Raw genomic sequence first — 24,701 nt, 5'->3', positions numbered from 1 at the left:
TAAAATCATTACATTGATTGAATATAGGCTCTGAAGGTTAGGAACTCATAATGTATATGATTTATAATGACTATAATGTAGTAACTTAAATAATGGGCCCATGTTATGAATAACTATTCCCAAGAAATTTTGGTATTTCCTTCTATCTGTTGTGATTAAAAACTGCTTGTTGATATCTTTGATGAAGTTTTAGGGCAATTTGTATCTCAACAGTTCCCCTAAATTCACCTATGTGTATCTAACACCTTATAAAACATATATTTGTTCCTGTGTGAACTCTACTGAGGCTAATGGACTGTATATTAAGAGATATGGACATGACAGGTTACTCTTTAATCACTTCTTTAACTCCTCACTAAGCATAGGAATTTCCAGAGCTCAGCTAAGTGGATTTCAGAAAACATAATTTTTATTTTTATTTTTAATTAATTTTTCAAAAAAGAATTTCTTTCTGTAGCCCTAGATGTCATGGAACTCACTTTGCAGACCAGATGGGCCTCAAACTCAGATCAACTGGCCTCTGCCTGTGAGTGCCAGGATTAAAAGTGTGCAACACCACTGCCCTGCCTAACATTTATTTCTATTAAATATAAAATATTTGGGAAAATATATGATAAAATATATTGTTCAAAGTGCCATAGTGTCCATTTGGTCCACATTCATTCCTCCACAGTATTCTAATCCTATAGGCCTGGGTTTTGCAGGTGAGGGAACTAAACTAGATTATATCTAGTTGAAAGTTCTCAAATTTAGTTTATTTTTAAAATCTGGTGTAAAATAAGTTAATGATCACTACAGATGTTTAGTGTTTCATTTGTTGTATAACCAATAATTAAGAAGTTTGACTTACCCTAAATTAGACTGCCAATCTGTAACACACATGACAGATATATTTTTAAAATCCATATATCTAGCCTTATTCCACAGATATCTGAATGAGGCTGAAAATTTCTGTCTTTAACAAAACACCAGGTAAATTATTTTAATATTTGATGATGATTGTGAAATATTATTATTAAGTTGAAAAAAAGCTGGACAAATTCTCTTGAACTGATTAGAAATCATCTGGGCTTGCAAAATTTAGCTCAGATCTGAAACTCAATAGCAAGCTACAGAACTCCCATTGCTACCCATCCTGACAATGTTGAAAAGAAAGGCTTAGCTCCAGGACCAGAGAGATGGCTTAGCAGCTAAGAGTGTTTACTGTTCTTGAAGAGGATGCAGGTCTACTTCCCACTACTGACTTGGTGGTGCACAACTATCTATATTTTCTGTTCCACAGGACTGATGCCATCTTCTGGTCTCCAAAGGTGCTAGGCACAGAAATGGCACACAGTTGTGGGCAAGCATTTGTATACATAAAATAAAAATAAAAAAACATTAAAACAAGAGTTAGTCTCACCCACGGGTCAGATCATGATGCCATGACTCCTAAATAGAAGAACAACAGAGGGGTACAAGTAAACAGGTTTAATATTATAATTTAAGAGCAGACTAGGAAGTGAACAGAATCCACAGTACAGAGGGAGCTGGTTTTAACAAACCTAACATGTTATCCACAGCAAGTTCTATCATTCCTCAGAAGCAATGAAGTTCAAGGACTTGGAATAGACTTGGGTGTTACTATAAGCAAAGACATAAATAAAAATAGATTGCCCAAATGAATAGTGAGCAAATTTGTATACAGACATTCATAACAAAGCAGTAAGCATGAAATAGACAATTTAATCTAATAGTCCATTTGAGTGTGAGCATTCTAGTGTGTTAAAGTACATAGTATGCATCTATCTAACAAGGAAAAGTGTTTGAACAGACAACTATAGTCATACAGTAAATTTGGATTTGCCTTCAAGTAAATCTAGATGTATTATCTCATTTATTTGACTAAAGCATCATGAGAGAACAGGAGGAATCCCGTGCAGAGCAGACAGCAAGTATCCACAGTACTTTCTCGGTCTCTCATCTATGAGTAGCTATCACTGGCTCTGGACCTGGTCTTTAGATTCTAAAGCCTTTTGGGCTTCACCACAGGAAAGTTAGTGTTGCCTGTTTTTATGATGTATATGAGGTCATTTGAGTTTGGGTTCTGTGTCAGATGAGCCAAGAACGGGTAAGTAGAGGCATTCTAGCATGCTATTTTGGCTCCAGAGTTTGATGTAATCAGGGTCAAGTGTTCACCACACAGAGGTAGTGCTCAGGTCACTGAAATGCTGGTAAGTGGCAGTGGTTCACACATGCAGGTGCTCAGTGCCAGGAGCCAGCTTTAACCATCCTGTGAGGCACGAACTCTCTCTCTCTCTCTCTCTCTCTCTCTCTCTCTCTCTCTCTCCCTCTCTCTCTGAATGTGTCTGTCTGTCTCTCTTTCTGTGTATGTGTGTATATGTGTGTGCATGTGTGTGTGTGTGTGTGTGTGTGTGTGTGTGTGTGTGTGTATAGGGCACATGCACTTGGATATCAGAGGTTGACATCAAGGACTTTCTTCAATCACTTTTCATCATAATTTCTGAGACACAGTCTCTTTCTAAACCTGGATCTCGCTGATTCTGGTCCATTTGCTGGCCAGCAAGCCCCAGTAACTCTCTTCTCTCTGTCTATTCAGATCTGAGGCTACAGGTCAGTACTTCTGTGCCCAGTTTTACAGTTACATCCTCACACCTGTAGAGCAAACATTTTACTGAGCTATTACTTCAGCTCTGAGACCTTGATAATCTTTTTTAATGTCCAAATACTTCTTATATTATCTTAATGCTTTAAATTGAGATAAAATTACATACCAGTCTCCCCCCATCCTCTCTCCAACTCCTTATGTTGCACACCAACAATCTCAAGTTGATAGCCTCTTCTTCTTTAGTATGGTTACATAATACATATATATGAGCACAAGTATATAAATACAATTTGTTGGCTCCATTTTTATTGTTGGTGTTTATATGGTTTTGAGGCTCATCTTTCTGCATTAGACAATCAGTAAGAGAGCTAATCCATGGTAGAGGCTAAATTTTTCTCTCAGCTGTCAATAGTTGCCTGTAGTTCCTTGTTTAGGTATGAAACCCTGTGAAATTTCCCTCCTTCTATGTGAACTCATCCATTACCATTGTTATTGCTCCAGTCTTGTTTCTGAAGCCATTTCTAGAAGATACTGTTTTGTACAAGACTTGTGATACTCTGGCTCTTACAATCTTTTCCAGTCCAGTCCACTCTTCTGCAATGTTCCATGAGCCACAGATTAAGGAACTGTGGTGTAGATATATTCACTGGGGCTTTGTTCCTCATGATCTGTTGATTTTTGCATTATGTTCAGTTGTAGTTTTCTATGATGGCTTTCATTTGCTTTAAAGAGGGTCTTCTTTGATTAGGTGGTAGGTACACATAGGTGCTAAGGATAAAATATAGAATGGAGTTAGGAACTCTACTGATTTATCAAAGCGGCAATAATAGATTATGTTTCTAGTCTGTGACCTCACTAGCCCTGGGAAGCTGGCTACATTCCCAGTACCAGGCACGGTTATGTCCTCCTTTTGGGTGGGCTTTGAGTCCAATCAGGCAGCTGTTGGTTGCCACAGACATGCCATGGTGTCACTTATTACACCTTTATACACAGCTAGTCATGCTGGTAATTGTCATGGTTCTTGGGGTTAGAGATGGGGCTATAGACTGTTTAATTGCTTCACTCCCTTGGAAGCCTGTGACCTTGATAATTATAATAGCCCTCTATTATGGACAGAAGCAGATGGTAATCACATTGAGTAATTAAGGTGGTTTAACAAAACAATGGTATATTGCTCCAAAAAAGGTATGGAATCTAGAATCATTAGTACCTGGAAACTTTGTACTAAGTCAAACAGTGTCTTCCTAAGATAATTTTCCTTCCTTGCATCAGAGAATGTGAATTTCTTTGGAAATGATGCCTTTGTAGATGTGATTGAATTAAGCTGAAGTCACACTTTGTTAGATAGACCTTAATTCAACATGGCTGGTGTACTTATAAGAGCAGACATTTAGAAACATACATAGAGAACACCATATCACAATGTTCACAAAACTGGTGTGATAATAGCTAGCTATATGTCAAGAAGCAGAAGCCATGAAGAAGCATGTAAAATGGCTCTTTTGGACCCAGAACCTCCAAAAGAGGAGTAAGGTCCCACAACCCTTGGACTTCAGACTCTCTTTCCAGAACTATTTCTAAATGCACTTTACACAAACTAATACAGACTTGAAGAGATAACAAGTAGATAGTTATGGACATGACCATAACTATTATGGGAATTATTATGGTATTCAGCAGTGGAGTATATCCAATATGTGACCCTATGATAGAGAGCCAAGTGAATGAATCTGAACTTAAATTATTTAGACAGTACCTTCTGTTCACCAAACATAGATAGGATCCAGCAAGCAGGAGAACACATTGAGAGAATCAATAAAGGTCAACTCTAGGCCTTGGCAAGATGGCTTGGTGGGTAGAATGTTTACTATGCAAACATGAGACCCTGAATTCACATACTACACTCACATAAAATGTCAGGCATATACCTGTAACCACAGTAGTAGGAGGTAGAGAGATAGGTAGATCCAAATGATCTCATCACCAGCAAATCATGAGCTGAAGGTTGGTGAAACACCTTGCCCCAGAAAGGGGGGGGGGGGTAGAAACAGACACAGACAGAGAGACGTACATAGAGACAGACAGAGAGACACAGACACAGAGACAAAGAAGAGAGGGGGAGGGAGGGAGAGGGAGATCAATTATGGAAGGTTTACCTCTGGGCTCCATATGTGCACTTATAAGTAAGTAAATCCACATGCACATACCAAACACACACACACACTCACACTCACACTCACACTCACAGTAACAGTTAGCTCAGATGCTTGCCATATTAGTGATAACTCCATTCTGGCACCTGATGAGATATTCCCGATTTGCTGTGCCAGTTGTATGAAAATCATGAGTTCCAGGGATGCTAAGAGTGCATGCTGCTCTTGCAGAGGGTCCACATTTAGTTACCAGTAGCCACATGAAGCAGCTCATAACTGCCAGTAACCACAGTTCTAGGGGATCTGGTGCCTCTGGCTTCCATGGGCACAGGGGAAAAAAAAAACACATGAATTTCATGTTTACATTTGGATTTCATCCATAAAATATCTCAGATGTTTGAGGTGTTTTTTTGAATGCTCTTTCCCTGCCAGGGACTCTGTGGTGAAAGGGCTGGCACTGTGGAAGGTCAGAAAGTTTCAAGAGAGGTCTTCAGGTCACCAGGGATGAGAGGCAGCTCTTTGGCAATCCACTGAGTTCTCAGGAGACTACTACTAGGCAATTAGGCAATGATCAAGTCTGCCCTAACCAGTTCTTCTTCCTGCTCCTGTCTGAGTCACAATTCTGGTTTAAGTGTATATTTCTCTTATTGCTGGCACCATCTGCTACCCTCTGCTGGGGCCCAGGAAGTGGCAGTGGTTAGGGGATTGCCCATAATTACACTTTAGTCCTCCAAAACTGGGAGTTAAATAATCATTTATTTTTATTTTTATTTTTATTTTTATTCTTTAATCCTTTTTTACAATCCAGACTTCATCTACCTTCTGGTCTGGCAACCCCCACCCTCCACTGCTCCCCTTCCCATACCTCCCCTACCACCTCCCATCTCCAAGAGGATTTATCAACCCCCACCCCCACGCTACCAGGCCTCCCCACTCCCTGGGGCCTCAAGTCTCTCAAGGGTTTGATATGTTAGCTGTTTGCAATATTTTTCTTGTATTAACATAAAGCAGACAAAAACAGCAAAATTTTGCAAATTCAAAGTCCCAAATCTCTTTTTGATCCTATACATTTCTTGTAACCCATTTGTCACAGGGCTTTTAAGCTGCAGTGTTGAAAGGGGCCCTGAATAAGAAAAGGCTTAGCTGTAGATTTAGATGCTAACACTAAGTGTCTTGCTATTTGGCCTTTCTCACTCTTTCTCACTCACTGCATGGTATTTGAATTACATAAACTTTCAAAGAACCATTGAGATTTTTTAAAATTTAAAGTTAGACAAGCCTTGTCCAATTTATAATATTTCATTTATAAATGTTGCTTTAGATGCCAGGATAGCAAGAGGCTCTCAGAACCCAATGGGGATGACATTAGCTGAAATACCCAACAAAGGGGATATAGAACCTGGAGAGACCACATCCAGAGGTTAGGTACAGCTCTAGGTTGAGGGATGGGGCCACCCACCCATCTCAAAAGTATTGATCCAGAATTTCTCCTGTCTAAAGGAAATGCAGTGACAAAGAGTAGAGCAGAGATTGAAGGAAAGGCTATCCAGAGACTGCCCCACCTAGGGATTCATCACATCTGCAGTCACCAAACCCAGACACTATTGCTGATGCGAAGAAGCACCTGCTGACAGGAGCCTGGTATAGTTGTCTCCTAAGAGGCTTTGCTAGAGCAAGACAAATATAGATGCAGATGCTCACAGCCAACCAACAGACTGAGCATGTGGGCCTCAATGAAGAAGTTAGGGGAAGGACTGAAGGAGCTGAAGGGGTTTGCAGCCCCATAGAAAGAAAAACAATATCAACCAACCAGTACCCCCAGAGCTCCCAGGGACTAAACCACTAACCAGAGAGTACACATGGAGGAGCCCATGGCTCCAGCTGCATATGTAGTAGAGGATTGCCTTATCTGGCATTGATGGGAGGGGAGGCCTTTGGACCTATGGAGGCTCTGTGCCCCAGTGTAGGATAGTACTAGGGCAGTGAGGTAGAAGTGCGTGGGGTGGGCGAGTGGGTGGGGGAGCACCCTCATAGAAGCTGGGGGAGGGAGTGGAAACCAGCAGTGGGGAAACCAGGAAGGGGTATAACATTTGAAATGTAAATAAATAAAATAACCAATTAAAAAAAAGAATACAAAAAAAAAGTGAGGCATGCCAGATGGATACCTGTAACATAAGCTATGTGGTAAACTGAGGCAAGATGATAAATTGAGTTCATGAATTTGAGAAAAGCCTAGGTAGCACAGTAAGACCCATTTCAAAATAAATAAAATGTAAAAAACAAAAAAGCTGGACATAGTGGAGTATGCTTATAATTTAAGTATGGGGACAGAGGCAGGAAGATTGTCTTAAGTTTGAGGCCACAGCAAATAAACACCATAAAACTGCATAACAATAACAAAACCAAGACACACACACACACAAACACACACACACACACACACATATACCACACACTAGATCCTCCTTTGTCATTGGGCCTTGTTAGAGTCTGAATTCCTGGCCACAGAACAGGAAGAAACTTCAGTATTATATGGACCATTGTCAGCCTATTAGACCCACAAACCTATGTTTGCTGTTGTAGCTGAATGCTAGACTCAAACACGTAGCTTCTCAATCGAACAACCCTTTCATAAGGGTTGCCTGAGACCATCAGAAAACACAGATATTTACATTATGATTCAAAAAAGTAGCAAAATTACAGCTATGAATTACAGTAGCAACCAAAATAGTGTTTTGGTAGGGGGTCACCACAACATGAGAAACTGTATTTAAGGGTCATAGTATTAGGAAGGATGAGAACCACTGCTCTAGTGTGTTGGAAAACACAAACCACTTTATATGAATGGAGCCTAAATCCCCAAAGCACTTGCTCCTACTGTTTTGCTATCCCTCTCATAGCTCATATCTGGAGCATCACGGTGATGCCCTTTAACTAGTTAAATGGAGAAAGGAATCACATGGCTGAGTTTCAGAGAAGCCACATTCTACATTGACACCAGTTGGGCAGGGACAATGGTTGCCTGAGAGTCTTGCTTTCAGGTTAGTCCTGACAGAGTGAAGGAAAATCTCCCACTGGGCAGAGGTTCAGGAGGCAGATCTCAGCTGCAGATCTGTCTGGTCCATGCTGGAGGACATCAGGCCTGAAAGACATTTACTCAGACTTTCAGGAAATGGCCAGTGCTGGGTCAAATAAGGGACCTGGAAGTAACAGTCCTGGAGGTTTGACAATCAGGACAGTGGGTGAAAGCGTACAAAGCTGTAGCTCTTGAATGGGCAGAGATGGAAGGCAATATGTGTCTACTTTTCTTACTGGAGTAGCTTTAGAGAAAGCTAGAAGCCCACAGATACTTTGTCCCCAGTATTATCTCCCATACACATTTCCTCTGACTACAAAATTTGTCCTGTGGCACAGGAAGTATAACAATGGGTCTCGCCAACAGAGTCTGTCTGCAGCTCTATTTCCATCCCCACAGTCACAAGTGCTGCTGACTTAGAAACTAGGTGTGATGAGTAATATTGAGTTAGCTTGACAGGTTCTAGAATCTCTGGGTTTGCCTTTGAGGGCTTATTAAATTAGGTTAGGTCCCAAGCCTGTCTGTGAGAGATTTTCTCAGTTACATTCATTGAGGTTGGAAATCCCTCTGTGACTGCTGGATCAAGGGAAAACAAGAGGCAAGCTGAACTCCAGAGGTCATCACTCTCTGCTTTTTGATGGTCACCCCAAGCTCCTACTGTCTGACTTCTTCACCATGATGGATCATATCCTTGAGCTGAGAGTGAAAATAAGCCTTTCCTTCCTCAAGGTTCTTTTGTTGGCTGTCAGGAACCATCATAGGAAAAGCTAAAAACTAGCAAGTGATCTTCCTGAGATGGTTCACCTTGTATTAAAATCTATGACAGCTCTGGCGGACAAGGCTCAGGAGAATCCATTTTAGGAATGATTCCTGTTGTTAATGTGCTTTTCTGTTATTATTCAATATATAACTACAACTAGGTCTTAGCCCACCCTCTTGAGTGGATCTCTGCAGACCTACGAAGATGTACTTCACCTTATAAGTGATGCTACATAGACAAATAGACACTAATTCTATAGGATTCCTAATTTGATTCAAATAATTTTAGGAAGAAAGTGTTTAGAAATGGTCTTAGTTGCTAGAAATATGTAATAAAGTTAAAATAAAGAATAGAATGTGCCCATTCCCCAGAATAGTAAGTAAAGCCTGCATAGTAAGAAATACAATAAATTTTCATAATCACACTAGAAAGATAATAGACTTGGGACGATTTTGTATTCAAGGAAAAATATTTAGGTCCAAGGATAAAGTCACAAGTGTGCACTACGATAAGGCAAGGCCATGTAAAAACTGTTGCTTTGAACTTTTAATGAGTATATTATGATGAAACACTGCTTTGAACTTAATGGTAACATCCTTCTGTAACTCCCATTTTATGTAACATTTTATCTCTGAAATAATTTTGTAATGAACTTTATTTTGCTAAGAAGGTAAAAAAAGACCAGAAAAAAAGAAATAAAGTTGGTTGGTTGTTGGTCGACTGGTTTGGCTTGGGGAGCTTTGCCCCAACCATTCATCCATCCACCCGCCCACCCACCCATCCATCCAAATGTGCATGTCCGTTTGCCTATATGTTTACATGTAGGGTTTATGTGTATGTATGTAAACATGCATGAATACTTGTGGAGTTGATTTTACAGATGGTCGGGCCTGGCCAGAGTGTGGGTATATGAATGATTGAATGTATATGTGTCTGTGCATATTTGCCTATACAAAGCATCTTAATTTTTTTCTTTCCCTCCTCTCTGGTTCTCAAAGAGTTAACCAGGTAAACCAGAGAGGCTTCTGGAGAACTTACCAGAGAAAGGTGCACTGGCAATGAATCCTTTTACTTAGTTCCCTGCTGCTAAACAGCATGTGTCATTGGCCAGATATTATCACTTATTAAAGCACAAATATCAAAGAGTCAATAAAGAGTTAAGTTTTCAGTGCTTGATGAAGCACAGAACAGTAAGAAAGAGATTAAGTTTCCCTAGTGCTTATTTAAGCATAAGAGTTAAATAATTAAATATTATAATGTTTAATAAAGCACAGAGTTAAAGAGAAAAGAAGCCAGAGTTTTTAACCATAAACTAGCAAGGATGTTTTTAGAATCTTCTACGAGTTAACAGCAAGCATTAAGCATAGTTAGAGAGCTAGAAGGCCAGAGACCATCAGTCTTTAAGACTGCATCCTACACTGTGTCCCACTTCAATCCCATTCCAGGCCATGCACACTCCCGGCAGTTGGCTATTTTGTCAGTGTGGCAAGAAAGGAAGTAAGGTACCAGTAGAGACTGAGAAAGATAAACCTAAGGCTCAGATAGAGATCTACCTGAAAGAACATACTGCTTATTGACCAGTTGTCCAAGAGAGCTAGAAATAACTTAAACATAGTCAGGGCACATTGCCTCAGTACCCACCATTTCCCAGGAGGCTGCAGTGACCACATCCCTCTTACTGGGACATCTATCAATCTACCAAATAAATGTTTTCACATACTAAACTCAAAAGCTTTGTCTTAGAAAGTCTGGAGACTTTAATTCCCTAGAGAAAAACATTCACTAAGGAAGACAGTGACATAGTTATTATTCCAGTAAATAAACCAAAATGTCCAACAGCCAGTTCAAGTTACTGAATCCAACATTAAAGAGGGGAGTGGTTGTTTGAAATTTCCAAAGAAGACTTTCTGTTTCACAATGAGGGCGAGAGGCTAAGTTTGTGACTTAGAAAGTATATTCGGGAGTCCTGTGATTTGAGGTAGCAATCAATGGAAGCTCCGCAAACGAGGACCACCCCAGGCCTGGAGGCTATAGAAACAAAAGTTTGGAGCCTCTCATCAGGTAAAAAATTTTGTGTCAATGGAAGAGAATAAAGAGACCTCAAGATAGATAACAGATGAAGGTGGCTGTCAATAGTAACTTAGATGAAATGAATCCATTACCTATTACCAACATGATGTTGCAAAACAGGCAACTTCAATAGGTTTACTGCTCGCTTGGCTAGGTTTTTCTAATTGGCTCTGCCAATTTGGTATGGCTCATTCACATGACTAAGAATCACCTGACTTAACTGGAATAGCATCAGGCAGGGAACTTGGCATTGATGCCGGTATCACCCTGCAATGAGCTACATGGGCACATTCTCATAATGACAACCAGAGAGCCAAAAGTCATTTTAGGACTCTGCTCAGGATCATGCAGCAACCTTACCCCTCTTCTATATTGACAAGCACAGGTACAAAGGAAGGATGAAGACCTAACCTGCTTTACGAGAATAACTGATAGTTCATATAGCATAGGCTCAGGATGACATGGGAAGTATGCTCTGCGGGTGGAGACGCGCTCTCCTAATGCTTTGGGTTTCATTGGGTTGCACAATCGTTCCTTTCTGGTTCGATTGAGGAGCAGTAGTAATTCCCATTCTAGTTGACTGTGCTGTGTCTCATCTTCCCTTGGTTGTCTGTCTACATATGTTAAATAGTCCCCTTCTGTAAATTTCAGCCAACTGGTCCCTATGGATGTATGGTCCACTTCCTGCTAGGACCCTAATTGTTGTAGTTTCTTGAAGATTGTCAACTGGGGCCCTAATTGATGCAGTCTCTTCAAAACTGTGAAATAAAAGTAAGATGTTAAAAGCATCCATATTAGAGCCAGAGAGATGGTTAGAAACATGGTCACTCTCTAGGATCATCGTACCCCTGCCATCTACAGTTTCAGCTACAGCTAAGAAGAGCTTCTCCATGATCTCCAGCAAAGCTAACTTTCTGGCTCAGGGAGTTGAAGAGGCAGTTGAGAACAACCATAAGCATCAATTCACTTTCATAGGAGCTGACAATCGCATAGAAATAGAGATTGATGCTACTTTTATAAATCACAGGCATCCCTTCCAAAAGGGTAATTTCACTATCCATCCAATGGGTCTTGTTGCAAATGTTCTTTCCAAAGGCCCTTGCTCTTTGACTCTGGGGTAGGTGTCGTCATAGTACTTGGCAAAGAGTGTGTCTCCATCATTGTCCAAAATCAGGGTGGCCTTGACAGTGTACAAGAAATGCCTCCATCTTGCTTGCAGCTGTTGCTGATACCCATTATCTTTTCCTTTTCTTATTTTTGTCCATGAATCTAGGCTATGTGTTTTATTTTGAATTTTTTTTTTTTACTTAACGAATTGTTGCTTGTCTACAAAACGATATAATTTAAGTCTGTTTTTCAAGTCCTGACTGTATTTGCTTTTATTCTAAAACAAACAAACAACAACAACAACAAAAAGCAAAATCAAAATATTAGCCAGTCTTAAAAACTGCACAGGAAAGAACAATATGAAGGTAGCAGCTATGAAAATAACAGCTCTGTGAGTGGGCTGGAACACAGGGCCCCCAATGGAGGAGCTAGAGAAAGCACCCAAGGAGCTAAAGGGGTCTGCAACCCTATAGGTGGAACAATAATATGAACTAACCAGTACCCCCGGAGCGAGTGTCTCTAGTTGCATATGTAGCAGAGGATGGCCTAGTCGGCCATCATGAGAAGGTCTTGCGAAGATCATATGCCCCAGTACAGAGAAATTCCAGGGCCAGTAAGCCAGAGTGGGTGGGTTGGGGAGCAGGGCGGGGGGTTGGGGGAGGGTATAGGGGACTTTCGGGATAGCATTTGAAATGTAAATGAAGAAAATATCTAATAAAAAAAAGAACAGCTGTGAGTGGGCTGGAAAGACAGCTCAGTGGTTAAGAGTTGGAGTACTGTTTTTGAAGAGAACCGCGGAGTTGAACTTCGGCACCAACTGGAAGCATCTGTTCTTACAACCACCTGTAACTCTAGCCTCAGGGGGTCTGATGCCATCTTCTGGCCTCTCTGGGCACCTCATGCACGTGCACAAATCCACACACATACATATAACTAAAGATAAATTTATTAAGAATAGAAATCCTTCTCTGAAACTTCCTCCTGAAGTACAGGGAGCAAATACAGAGACTCACAGCCAGACGTAAGGCAGAGAGTGAGAGGTGTTGGAACACTCAGCCCTAAGTAGGATGTCTCCATCAATTCCCTCCCTTCAGAGATCAGGTAATCCTGTAGAAGAGAAGGCAGAAAGAGTGCAAGAGCCAGAAGGGATGTAGGATACCAAGAAAACTAAACCAACAGCATCAATGGGCATGCGAACACACAGTGCCCAGAGCTTTCGCATGTCTACACCAGATAGAGTCTTAGAGCTGAAAGAAGAGGACACATCCCTAATGCAAACACCATCCACAAATGATAAACACTTGAAAATGCACATTTAGTTTTCCCAAAGGGAGTCTCACTGGAGAAACAAACTACTCTTAAGGGAAGGCATGTGCCCAACGATAGATGGATAGCTGTTAATGAACTCAAGAGCATCTTCGGAGGTTCCTTGTCACATCACATCTGGGTAGTTCCTTTAAAAATAACAATTGTCTTGTTTGTTTTATTTTATTTTATTTTATTTTATTTTATTTTATTTTATTTTATTTTATTTACATTTGCTTCTCTCTTTTACCCTATAAGTCCTTTGTGAATATATTATGGCTTCAAGTTTAGTGTTTTTATGGGATCCCTGAGTGTGTCAATGAGTGGGTTTCTGTTTCTTGTGCCTTTTCTTGGACTTCTTTCCTTCTGTTAGTTTTGTCCTAAACTGACCTGTTAATTTTTGTTTTATCTTATCATATTTTATTAATATCCCTCAGAAGCATATTTATTCTCTCATGAGTAATAGAAAATGGTAGGTCCAGGTGGAAGGGGGATTGGGGAGGACTGCAGAGGAGCAGAGGGAGGATAATCCTTAATGTGATATGTAAAAAAAACCAGTATTTTCAATAAAAATTATAAAACTTGACACTAAAAACAAAAATGTTAAAACAAACAACAAAACAAAAGCAAAACAAAATAAACCAACTCCTCTCTGAACATAATCTTTATTCATTTCTTTTTAGACAAAGTCTCACTATGAGTCCCTGGCTGGGCTGGAACTGTCTGTATAGACCAGACTGGCCTTGAACTCACAGAGATTCGCCCGACTCTGCCTCTTGGGTACTAGGGTCTTGAGAACTAGGGCTAAAGGTATGCATCACTATCCCTGACTTTTCATTCCTGTGTTTTTGTTTGTTTGTTTTGTATAACTAAAGTTAAAATTAAATTTCCCCCAAATGGAGATGTAATCTATATAAACTGATCAAACAGGAATGAACATGTGCATTGTATTGGCTCAATAAGGAGAAAAGCACATTTTAATTGGATTTAAATCCTGAGTGCCTTATACAGTATTCTTAGATTTCTAATCTTCATTTTTTTTCTTCCCTTTATTCCTCCTTTCCACCTGATCCCCATTGTTCTCATCCTCGCCAGACTCCATTCCACCAGATAAATCTATTCTCTTTCCCCTGTCCAAGGAGATCAATGCATCCCCCTTCCCCCTTGAGCCCTCCTTGATACTTAGCCTCTCTGGGTCTGTGGATTATAGCATGGTTATCCTTTACTTAAAAGCTAATGTCCACTTCAAAGTGAGTGTATACCATGTCTATCATTCTGGGTCTGGGCTACCTCACACAGATTGATTTTTCTAGTTCCATTCATTTGCCTGCAAATTTCATGTTCTTATTGTTTTTAATAGCTGAGTAGTACTCCATTGTGTAAATGTACCATGTTTTCTTTATTCATTCTTTGGTTGAGGGAGGACATCTAGGTTGTTTCCAGTATCTGATTATTATGAATAAAGCTGTTGTGAAAATAGTTGAGCAAGTGTCCTTGTGGAAGGGTAAAGCAACCTTTGAGTATATGCCCTGGAGTGATAGAACTAGGTCTTGAGGTAAATCGATTCCCATTTCCTGAAGAACTGCCATACTGTTTTCCATAGTGGTTGTACAAGTTTGCACTCATACCAGCAATGTAAGTGTGTTCCTCTTGCTTTAAATCCTCCCAGCTATGTGCTGTCACTTCTGTGTTTGATTTTAGCTATCCTGACAGGTGTGATGTAATCTCAAAGTCATTTTGGGGAGATTATGCTGATGGCTACGGATGTTGAACATTTCCTTAACTGTTTCCCACCTATTTGAGATTCCTTTGTTGTGATTTCTCTGTTTACTTATGCATCCCATTTTAAATTGGATTCTTTGGTTTAGTTATGTCTAGTTTCTTGAGTTCTTTATATAGTTTAGATCTTAGTCCTTTGTAAGATGTAGAGTTGGTGAAAATCTTTTCCCATTTGTAGGCTGCTGTTTTGTCCTATTGACAGTGTCCTTTGCCTTACAGAAGCTTTTCAGATTTATAAGGTCCCATTTATTAATTGTTGATCTTAGTGCCTACACTCTTGGTGTTCTGTTCAGGAGGTTGTCTCTTGTCTATGCGTTCAAGGCTATTGCCCCACTTTCTTTTCTATCAGGTTCATTGTATTTGGTTTTATGTTGATGGCTTTTATCTACTTGGACTTGAGTTTTGTCCAGGATGATGAATACAGAATACAGATGAATACTTTTATTGTTGTACTCAGAGACAACCAGGTACAAGTTACCAGCTGAAGAGGCTTTTTCCCCATTGTCTATTTCTGGCTTCTTTATTAACAATTGGGTATCCATACATATGTGGATTTCCATCTGGTTCTTCGATGTGATTTTATTGATAACTTGTCTGTTTTTATGCTAAAACAATTCAGTTTTTATTATTATAGCTCTGTAGTACAGCTTGAAATCAGGCGTGGTGATTTCTCCAGAGGTTCTTTTGTTGTTCAGGATTGTTTTAGCTATCCTGGGTTTTTGTTTTTGTTGGCTTTTCATATGAAGTTGAGTATTGCTTTTTCAAGGTCTGTAAAGAATTGTATTGGGATTTGGATGGGTATTGCAGTTAATCTTTAGATTACTTTAGGTAGGATGGCCATTTTTACAATGTTAATCCTCCTGATCCATAAGTGTGGGAGATCTTTTCATCTTCTAATATTTTCTTCAACTTATTTCTTCAATGGCTTGAAGTTATTACCAAGCAAGTCTTTCATTTTCTTGTTTAAAACAAGATATTTCATATTATTTGTAGCTACTGTAAAAGGTGGCATTTCTCTGATATCTTTCTCAGCCCATTTTCCATTTGTATATAGGAAGACTACTGAATTTTATCTTTTTGAGTTAACTTGTATCCAGATACTGTTATCAACTGTAGGAGTTCCCTGGTAGAATTTTTGGGATAGATCATATACACTATTATGTCATCTCCAAATAACGCTTTGATTTCTTCCTTTACAACTTGTATTTTCTTGCTGTCCTTTAGTTGTCTTATTGATCTAGCTAGAACCTTAAAGTATTACATAGAATAGATAGGGAGAGAGTGGGCAGCCTTTTCTTGTTTCTGTTTTTAGTGGAATTTATTTGAGTTTCTCTCCACTTAATTTGATGTTGACTATAAGCTTTTTGTAAATTGCCTTTATTATGTCTAAGTATGTTCTTTGTATCCCTCATCTCTTTAAAACTTTTATTATGAAGGGGATTTAGACTTTGTCAAAGCCTTTCTCAATATATAGTGAAATGATCATGTGATTTTTTTTCTTTCAGTTTGTTTATTTGGTAGATTTTCATATATTGGACCATCTCTGCATGTCTGGGATTAAGCCTAATTGTTCATGATGGATGATCTTTTTGATGTGCTCTTGGATACAATTTGCAAGTATTTTGTTGAGTATAATTGCTTCTGTGTTCATAAAAGAAATTGGTCTGTAATTCTCTCTGTTGAATCTTTGTGTGATTTGGGTGTCAGGGTGACTATGGCCTCATAATGTGAATTTGGCAATATTCCTTCTGTTTCTATTTTGTAGAATAATTTAAGGAATATTGATGTTATGTTTTCTTTAAAAGTCTAGTAGAATTCTCCACTAAAGCCATCTGGCCCTGGGCTTTTTTGTTTGGCAGACTTTTAATGATTGCTTCTATTTCCTTAGTGGTTATATGGCTGTTTAAATAGTTTATGTGATCTTGATTTAACTTTGGTAAATGGTATCTATAAAGAAAATTATTTACTTATTTAAATTGTCCAATATTTGAAGTACATGTTTGTAAAATATAACCTAATGACTCATTGGATCGCCTACATGTCTGTTGTAATGTTCTGCTTTGCTTCTGATTTTGCTAATCTGGTATTTTCTCTGTGTCTTTTAGTAAGTTTGGATAAGGCTTTGTCTATCTCTTTGATTTTCTCAAACAACCAAATCATTGTTTCATTGATTTTCTTTGTATTGTTCTCTTTGTTTCTATTTAATTGATTTTGGCTCTCATTTTAATTATTGCTTGCCAACTACTCCTCTTGTGTGTGTTTGCTTCTTTTTGTTCTAGAGCTTTCAGGTATGATACTAAGTTACTAAGTATGAGATCTCACTGATTTCTTTATGAAGGCAGTTAGTGCTGTGAACTTTCCTCTTAGCACTGTTTTCAGTGTGTCCCATAGGTTTGGTTATGCTATGCATTTTTATTGAATTCTAGAAAATCTTTAATTTCCTTCTTATTTTTGTGTTTAACCAGTAGTCAATCAGTACACACGTGTTTAGTTTCCTTGAGTTCGTGATTTTTCTGTTGTTGTTGAAATCCAGCTTTAATCTGTGGTGGTCTGATAGGATACACGAGGTTATTTCAAATTTCTTGTATCCGTTGAGACTTGCTTTTTAACTGGATGTATGGTCAATTTTTGGAGAAGGTTCTGAGAAGTGCTGAGAAGAAGGTATATTCCCTTGTGTTTGAGTAAATCTTCTATAGTTATATGTTAGGTCCCCTTGAGTCATAATATCTGTTGGCTCCAGTATCTGTCTATTAGGTTTTTGTCTGGATGACCTTTCCATTGGTGAGAGTGTGGTATTTACATCTCCCACTATTAATGTGTGAGTGTCCATGTGTGATTTAAGTTTTAGTAATGTTTCTTTTACATATGTGCATGCCCTAGTGCTTTGCACACAGTTCCTATAAAAATAAGACTAAATAAAACTTTTGGACTAAAATACTATTAACTGGAAATGCAAGAGGAGAGAAACACTTTAACAACATGAGTAAGAAGAAATCAGAAGAATTCAGAATTGTGATAAAGCCTAAGAAAATTGATGTACCTATTTCAAAACTCCAATACACTAATAGGATATATATCTATATATATCTATATCTATCTATCTATCTATCTATCTATCTATCTATCTATCTATATCTATATCTATATCTATATCTATATCTATATCTATATCTATATCTATATCTATATCTATATCTATATCTATATCTATATCTATCTATATATATATATATATATATAGAGAGAGAGAGAGAGAGAGAGAGAGAGAATGAGAGAGAATCTCTTTTTTCTTGTATTTCTTCTAGATGTTTAGATACAACGAAATTCAACATGTAGACTTTGTGAGTCTTAATCTGGATATCTTAAAAGATTAGATGATAGGGACAGTGTACTGTAGACTGTGTATTTCATGATATTTAGAGAGCATTGCAGTTTGTTAAGGATTGAAAAGTATATTTCAGTGATGCACAAAATGATTTTTGCAGTACATTCCAGAAAATATGGTACACGTGGAATTCTCTTCTTGAAACAGAATAGAGAGATCCATCATGATTTCCAAAATAGCATTGCTTCCATAGGTATATTCATTATTGTTACATCTATAATAGTTACAATTTTTACATAAAAACTGCAGGTTTCTCTTTGTCTTTGTCTCTGTCTCTGTCTCTCTGTCTCTCTGTCTCTCTGTCTCTCTCTCTCTCTGTGTGTGTGTGTGTGTGTGTGTGTGTGTGTGAGAGTGCTTCCTTGAATGCATGTGGAGGCCAAAGGTTGATGTTGGATCTTCCTTTATAATCATGCACTGTATTTTTCTTGAGACACTGAACTTGTGAAATTCCTGTTTTGCCTAGACAGGCTGGCCAGCAAGATCTAATGTTCTACTTGTCTTTGTTCCTAGCTGTGGGCTTACAGATAGCCACTGGTAATCAAATAAAATAAAAGTGAATTGAACTTGAGTTTTCTGGGAAGGAAGTGTTTTTATTCACTAAGCCACCTTGCCAGCCCCTAACTAGAAAATAATTTAAATAATTCAGTATTAGTTGTATAAATATTAATTTTCCTTTCACCCTTTTAATTTCATCATATAGGTTTTTTCTTTTGTTGTTTTGTTTGTTTGGGTTTTTGTGTTTTTGTTTTTGTTTTGTTTTGTTTTGTTTTGTTTTGTTTTTGAGACAGGGTTTCTTTGTATAGCCCTGGGTGTCCTGAAACTCACTCTGTAGACCAGGCTGGCCTCAAACTCAGAAATCTGCTTGCTTCTGCCTCCAAAGTGCTGGGAGTAAAGGCATGTGCCACCACTGCCAAGCTTCACCATATAGTTTTTAATACTCTTGGTTGTTAAACTTGGATTGAGAGATTTACTAGAAAATTGGTAAATCTGTGATGGTATCTCCAGAGATGACTGGCATGTGCATTCAGGAACTGAGAAGACAAGACTAGCCCTGAGTGTAGGTGGTGCTATTTGGTGGTCTATAGGTCTGAATGGCAACAAAACTGGAAGAGGGGCAAGTTTACACGTGTATAGAAAGAAGCACAGCACATCTTCACCAGGAGTGAGTGCTGCTATTACCTTCACTGTCACTGTGAGTTCTTGGTCTTTGGGAAGTAGACTCACACCAGCCACTCTCCAGGGGGGCTTCAAGACTTTCAGATTTGGGCCAGGGACAGTATTGTTGTTTGACAGTTTTCTGCTGCTTGCACTGAAAAGGTCAGCTCAGGAACTTTGGGAAGGCCATGAAACACTTGCCTTTTCAGAAGGGAGAGGCAAATTAACATTTCTCAGACCACAGGGCAGGAACCGACCTGCAGGTGGGATCACATTCCCCAAGATGACTGTTGCTCACCTTCGGACAAGAGAAGTCAATGTCACCTCATTCCCTAAAGACCAATCAGTTTAAAGGGTGCACTGTTCGGCCTAGTTTCTAATGCTCTATTCTGCCCCTGGAAACCATATAAAAACTCGCTTCTTCTTTGGGTCTGGGACGACCCCAGTGCACTAGAACAATAAATTCCTCTTGCTTTTTGCATCAATCCTGGCTCCAGGTGGTTCACTCAGGGGGTCTCTGGTAAGCTAAGGCTCCCTGGAGTCTTACAGCACTAAGCAGGTACTAGTCTCCAAATTATGGACAACCATTGTGAACCTAAGCCTAATTTTACAATTTGAGCCAATCTGATAGTACCCTCACAATGATAGGAGCATTTGATTGGTTCTGTTCCCCTACAGTTCCCCTACAGAAGTCAAGTTGTATACCTCTGGTTCCAGAAGCCGCCTTGGAATCTCTGTGGCAGAGGGCCGACTGCATTCCAGTAATATTAAAAACTTTTCAGTAGTTTATGTCCTATGAGTATAGCACATTTAGAAATATTTCAAACAAAAATTGAAGAATGTTATTGAAAAACATATGCCAAGAAATCCTGTATTTTGAGCTGAGCCTGATCACTCTTACTTATAATGCCAGAATTTGGAAGGGATGCTGAGGCAGGGGGATGTCAAGTTTCAGGCCAGCCTGGACTACAAAATGAGATCTGTATCTCAAAAAGCCAGAACAATAGCAACAACCATTATCACCACCACCACCACAACAACAACAAAAACAAAAACAAAACCCTGAAAAATACATAAGAAAGCTAAAGATTTTTATTTATAAAGATTTAGACACACTATTGAAAAATACAACACACCTGCATATTTTTTTCCCAAAAGTAATTAATTTTTACTGGATGAGTCCTTCCTTGGATACCTACTCTGCCATTTCTCCAAATCCTCTTATTCTGTTAACAGCACTCCTCAGGCTACTTGTTGATCTCCATAGTCCCTTGCCATGAGCTGCAAGTTATATCTGTTAATATGAATTTGATGAAATTAATAGACATAATATCGTGCTTATGTGACCAAGCCTGCTCAGCCAGTCAACAGATTCTTCAGTGCAGGAGTGAGGATTAAAACAAAAAATGACAACTAGACAATATTGTTGCATGGCCCCAGTCAATTCTGAGACTGAAGGCAAATTTAATTTTCCCAATCTGCTTTTATACCATTTTAGTTACGTTCAGGTATTAAGGGCGAGCAGGACAATAAGGAACTAGAAAGACAATAGTTAAGGAACAAGCAAGACAATAAACACAAAGCCCCATGATCACTCCAGTGATAGCTGTTTCTAATTGATGTCCAAGATATCTGATCCTACTTCTTAGTTCTACCCTAAAACCAGATTCTTATTTCCTTGTCAGGTCCCTGCCTGAACTTACTTCTTTGTCATGGCCTAATGTTAGATTCCTGCCAAGTGGCACCCCAAAAAGCTCTCCACACTTATGAGTTTTACAGATACAGAACACATATACTGAACTTTCAAAAAAGGCCATAATAGTCAACATGCTTAATTGTTTACTGATCGTTCTATCCAAGTTCCAAGAAGCTGATGCTATTTCTGGGAACCATCTAGAAGGTAGTTTTGAAATATTTTTTTAAGTTTAAAATATTTTTTCATTATTCATTTTTATCATATGAATGTTTTACCTGTTCAACATGTGTATTCCTGGTCCCAGTGGAGGTCGTAAGTGTGGACAAACCCTCCTAGTTAAGGATACAGTCTACCACTAACTGGAGAGCCTTCTGGGGCTCATCGCAATGTGAAGGATCTTCATTAGCAAGGCTTCTCCTTCTCAGACCTTGTCTGGGGAGTTCAAAATCCCCACACCTCTTCCTGAAGAGTGTCATAGCCTCAGTTAAATTACAGGTTCAATTTCCTTTCTCTGGGTAAGAACCTGTTCAGCTAGCCCCCGAGCTTCTTGAAATGCTTTCCCATGTTAATGAGGTATTCCAGTACCTTAAGGCTTCAGGCGATGCCTGTACCCATCCTGAATGTTTCCACCTCCCTCCCCACTAATTATATAAGCCTTGAATCACCCAGTATGTCCCAGTTTGTCTCCTTCACTGTACGTACTCACAGGGCTTCTGAAACATCCCTGTCCCCAATCTGTTCTCTCTGCTACTTTGCCCCCATGAACCAATATCAACTGGCAACCCAAGAGGGCAGGGAGATTCACAAGAGGAGGGCATTAGATCCCCTGGAACAGGAGTTACAAGCAGCCACAAGCCATGGTATGGGTGATGTGTTTATAAAAAGATAAAGAGAGAAGGGATATGTTTGGTGGAGGTGTAGTCAAGTATGGGGGAAGGAGTTGCCTTTGAGGGCTCATGCGAAGGCATCCCTTCCCTCTGAGGGACCAGCCACACAATGGCATAGTATAGAAAAGAGTCTATTCAGGGCATGGGGAGGAGAGTTAAGAGGGTAGTAGAGGCAGAGAAAGGCAGAGAGAGAGAGAGAGAGTAGATATGAGGAATAGAGGCCAGCCATGAGCAGGTGCAGGCAGAGGGGAGGGCATGGAAGAGAGGGGGTAAGGGGAAATAACGGGAGCATGAAGGCAAGAGCAAGAGCTAGAGGAAGAGGAGAGTGGAGGGGGCAAGCAGCCCCTTTTAGAGTGAATCAGGCATACCTGGCTGTTGCCAGGTAACTGTGGGACGGAGCTTAGACAAAATGCTAACAGTGGGTCCTGGGAATTATACCTGGGTCCTCTGTAACAGCAGCCAGAGCTCTTAATCTCTGAGCCATCTTTCCAGCCACCTGAAATATTTTTTGAGAGAGAAGAAAACAAGCCATGTGAGCAAGACTATCTTGTTCTAATTTGCTTTTCTGTTGCTGTGATAAAATAATGGCCAAAGAAAATTGGTTTGCGAAAGTTTCTTTCATTTTACACTGCCAGGTAAGAGTCCCTTACTGGGAGAAGTCAGGGCAGAAACTCAAGGTGGAAGCTGGAGGCAGGAACTGAATCAGAGACCACTGAGGCAAGCTGCTTGTTGGCCTGCGCCCAGCCCAGGGTGTCACCTCCCACCATGAACTGGGCCCTCCCACGGAAGTCATCAAGCAGGAAAGCATCCCATAGACATTACTCACATTCCTGATGGAGGCAATTCCTCAACTGCCCAGGTCACCTTAGTTTGTATCATGTTGACAAAGACACCAGTGTCCTTGTAAATATCGTTTCAAATATCCGGCACTGCCACAGAAGACCAGTTTCCTTTGTCTTTTAATCTCAGAACTTCACAAGTAAGACTTTCAATTTATTCTTCTGTCTGGTACCTTTCTTCCTGCCCCGCCCTTTTCTCCTTTGCCTGGGGAGTGAGTACTCCTTATGTAGTCACAAAGGTCTGGAATAGGGCTCCTTGGTCAGGCCTTCCCAGGCTCTCAGGCTCCGGTGGCCCAGGGCTCAGTCTCCCAGGCTTCTCTCACACGGTTTTCATGTTGATTTGTCAGTTTTATTCCAACAGCTTTCCATCTCACTAGAAGTATCAGCTAAGGTTTACACTCAGTTATTCTGGTTCCTGAATGAAAAAGAAATTAAAGAAAGAAAGAAAGAAAGAAAGAAAGAAAGAAAGAAAGAAAGAAAGAAAGAAAGAAAGAAAGAAAGAAAGAAAGAAAATGGAAACGATATGACTGTTCCTAGGTACGGTGGAAGAGAAAGTGTATTGTAAATAAAAAGGGAGAACCCAGCCAGAGGCAGACACATTTAGGAGAGTCCAAAGTGGACATGAACCTGAGCGAGCGTGGGGGTGGGGCAGGTGCAGCAACCTAGAGAGGAAAAGGCTAAAAAACAAAGAGGGAAGGTAACAAACCGGCTGGATTATACAGGGATGAGCTTCTCTGGAAGGACGGCCCACACCCTGGGCTGGAGGGCTGGCAGGGAGAGGGTGGGGTGGAGCATACCTGCCATACCCTGTAACAAGTAGGGACTGAGAGATGCTGGGACAACCTAGGGGACAGCTCCACTTTGATGTATTAAAAGGCACCTAGCTACTTGTCCCAGGGTTTGAGACTTACCAGTTTTCGGATTGGATCCTGGTTATTTAATACTGTTCCCTCTCCTTCCTCGTATAGAATTCAAACCTCTCAGCCCTGTAACCAAGCTCCCCAGCCAGCTCTCTTTGTGATTCAGGGGTTCACACCACAACACAGCGGCTTGGCCTTGTTCCCTGGTGTTTGCATAATGTCCTCCTACACCATGGAGGAGATTTACCTCTGCTCCTTTTATTTCCAGCCCACACAAAAATGAAAAACGTCTCCAAGGCAAGAGTTCTGTTTTGAGACTATCCTCAATAATTGGAACATGGTCTCTACCCAAGAGCCACTCCATCAGACGTTCTTGCTCTGAGTTCCTTTAAGTCCTCTTTCACTCGCAAAATCAGTGTTTTGTAAACATGCACTGCATATTAAGAGGAATTAGTTTTGTGGACTTTCTTCTGTTCAGGTGGCAGTTCAAGTGTAGGATAATTTTAATGGATGGAAATGAAGGAAAAAAATACTTCCGTGTGTTCATTCAGATTTCGGGCTCATCTCTGTGTATCCTTCTTCACCAGACATCCTTCAGATTCCTTAAGTAAGGGTTTTGATTGAGAGACTGGTGGCATCTAAACACATACATCGTTAGTGTTTAAAATGTGACCTCCTCCACCCGCTCTCCTTTCTCTAGTAGAGCCAGATGCCAAGATCTGGAAAGCATTTTCCTGGAGAGAAGCAAGGAGGGGGAGGAGCACTGAGACTGCCAAAGGTGGCTTCCTTGAATTTCATTTTGGAAACTAGTTAGAATACCAGAGATGGCCTGAGCTCAGCCTTAAGGAAGGAGTCAGGAGGAGGGTTCCTGAGTGTCTGCTACCCAAGCTAATTAAAGATCCGTTTACAGTGTTCACTGATTCCAAAACGGACAGAGGGGTAAGGGCAACGAGGAAAGGGTGAGAAAAGTCTTCTGGCAGCCTGATTAAAAACATCCCAAGTAACTTTTCGACTTCCCGTT

At 40.0% G+C, this 24,701-nt stretch overlaps 1 long non-coding RNA gene across 3 annotated transcripts; it reads right to left on the bottom strand.

The window, feature by feature from the left end:
- Positions 1 to 2,995: 2,995 nt before the first annotated feature.
- On the bottom strand, positions 2,996 to 23,477 carry LOC147004400 (uncharacterized). Of its 3 annotated transcripts, XR_015047447.1 has the most exons (4): positions 22,808 to 23,477; positions 22,420 to 22,477; positions 21,441 to 21,556; positions 20,779 to 20,935 (listed from the first exon to the last, which is right to left on the bottom strand). It is a non-coding gene; the product is annotated as an uncharacterized LOC147004400 (long non-coding RNA). The 3 variants fall into 3 exon arrangements; XR_015047446.1 differs by lacking the exons at positions 20,779 to 20,935; positions 21,441 to 21,556 and adding an exon at positions 2,996 to 3,376; XR_015047448.1 differs by lacking the exons at positions 20,779 to 20,935; positions 21,441 to 21,556 and adding an exon at positions 20,575 to 20,692.
- Positions 23,478 to 24,701: the final 1,224 nt, after the last annotated feature.

This window comes from Mus caroli, unplaced genomic scaffold (genome assembly GCF_978045245.1).
Source record: "Mus caroli unplaced genomic scaffold, Mus_caroli_1 scaffold_6, whole genome shotgun sequence".
Lineage (NCBI taxonomy): Eukaryota > Metazoa > Chordata > Mammalia > Rodentia > Muridae > Mus > Mus caroli.
The sequence above is the reverse complement of the archived record's forward strand: the minus strand, read 5'-3'. Positions and strand labels throughout refer to the sequence as shown.